This window comes from Nuphar pumila, chromosome 5, assembly GCF_984573655.1.
Source record: "Nuphar pumila chromosome 5, dmNupPumi1.hap1.1, whole genome shotgun sequence".
Taxonomy (NCBI): domain Eukaryota; kingdom Viridiplantae; phylum Streptophyta; class Magnoliopsida; order Nymphaeales; family Nymphaeaceae; genus Nuphar; species Nuphar pumila.
Genome location: NC_143253.1, coordinates 30,274,079 through 30,276,515, shown reverse-complemented (window position 1 = coordinate 30,276,515; position 2,437 = coordinate 30,274,079).

Genomic DNA, 2,437 nt, shown 5'->3' with positions numbered 1-2,437 from the left:
GATATGTTAAACAAACCTATATGGGGGGTATTATTCGAGTTGAGTAGATTTTTTAAAATATTATGCACATCGAAAGTTGTAGTAACTGAGGTAAAGAATCTCAAGGATTCTATCATCACTACTATTTGTCAGCTAGAGAAGATATTTTTGCCAACATTTTTCGATGTTATGGAACATGTGATCATACATTTGCCATATGAACTTAGGGTTGGTGGTCCTATGCAATATCGGTGGATGTACCTGTTTGAAAGGTATATTCTTTTATTTTTCTCTCTCTAATGCTATTGGGAAATTATTGTATTACGAGATATATATTGTTGACAGATGCATGTTTGACCTAAAAAAAAAGGTTCAGAATAAAGCAAGAGTGAAGGGTTTTATTTGTGAGGTGTACACTTTAGAAGTGATTTCAAATTTCTCATCTATGTACTTTAAACCTCACATTCCAACGCGTTACACTTGCTCACCTCGTAATAATGATGGAGAACAATTTACTGTAACTGACAAACTGTTGATATTTTAACCACTTGGGCATGCCTTTGGTAGTTGTCAGTCAAGACTCTTGGAAGATCGAGAGCAAGATTCAACATAAATCTATATCATGTTTAATTGCTCAGCAATCGACCCCTACATCGAGTAAGTATACTTAATATGTGCGTACATGATTCGATAATATAAATATTTGTTAAATACAGACGATTTGATCTGAAGTTGCGAAGAGAACTTTCATATCTCACTGATTCAGAAGTACAGAAAGAATGTGAAAATAAGTTTGTGGCATGATTGAAAGAGTTGGTAAGGATAATGACATATATTCTTTTCTTGTAAACAACAATAAGTTACTTAATTGGTCATGATTACAGTCATTTTTTATGTCTGTAGGTCCGCCATGGTGATGTTAATGACTAAGGAATATGTGATTTACAAAATGGTTTGACCAATGTTGTGCAATGTTGCAATGGGTACATAGTAAATGGTTATCGATTCCATATAAAAGACTACGGTGTAAACAAGTCAATAATAAATAGTGGCGTGTGTGTCAAGGGTAACAGTTACGGTAAAAATGAACATGACTACTTTAGTGTTATAGAAGAAATAATGGAGTTGACTTACTTAGGCATAAATAATAGGGTAACTTTATTCAAGTGTCTTTGGTTTGATCCCACAGCAACAAGAGTTGACAAAGCCTCAGGTATTGTAGTGGTGAATTATAAATCAAGGTTTGAAACATATGAACTATTCATATTAGCCTCGCAAGCTCAACAAGTTTACTATACTTTATATCCGAATACAAGAAAGTCAGATAGAAATGAATGGTAGGCAGTTTACAAGGTGAAGTCTAAATTATACCCTGAGTATGATCAGTTACAGAAAGACAAGATTGCTGAAGAAGGTGATTACTATCAATCAGATGATATGTATGACTTCTCTTATGGTCACAATGTCGCACATGGTATGCATGTTATATCTCCATTGTCCGATAACATACGTATGGAATAATGTGATCCAAATGATATACCAACTGGATAGGCGCCCAATGAAAAAGAAGAAGAGGAAGAGGAGGAGGAAGAACAAGAATATGAAAGTCAAATAAGTGATGAGGAAGCATACTCGAGCTAGTGAAATACATATTATAATGCATACCTTATTTTGAATGTATTGCAATCTTTTAGAGTTGTGTAACTAATCCAATTGTATTGCAAGTTAAGGATAAGTTATTCATGATTAGCAAGTGATGCCATATCTTATGTTTTAATGTATTGTAATGTTTGATGTGAATGATTTGAATGTATTGCAATGATTTGAATAATTTAAATGTATTACAATGTTTGAATATATTGCATGAAGTTATTTTTCATTTGATTATGTATCCATGAAGATATAGAGTTATGTAACTGATCCAAATAAAATTTTTATTTGTTAGAATATGGTTCGTAGAGGTCACAGTGGTCGAGCACCCAGTGGTAGCCAGTCTCAACCTTCAGTCTGACACATAATGACTTATTCAAATAGTGTATATCGATAATCTATCGTAAGTATTTCATTTTCACTTATCTAATATTTATCTTATAAATAGTATATATCGATAGTTTGTGTGTATTAATTCATGTGCAGTGCGAGGTTCAAGCCACAAAAAGTAATACGAGAGATTAGGCAGTCACTAGTTCAACATCTATCCAGACCGGTCGCTCAATAGAAAGAGTAACCGAAGGAGGTGTTGGCCAAATTGTGGTCATCATTCATGGTATACAATCATTTATCATAGCTAATGTGTTTTATATTTAATTTTTTGTTATAGTCATATCTATTAACTTTATGAAATTATTTATAAGTTTCAAATCACTTCACGACTGCGATGAAGGAGCAAGATGCAAGGTGGGTGTGGCAGAAGGTGGTTGTCAGTCGATTTATAGACATGCTGCACAATATGAAGACT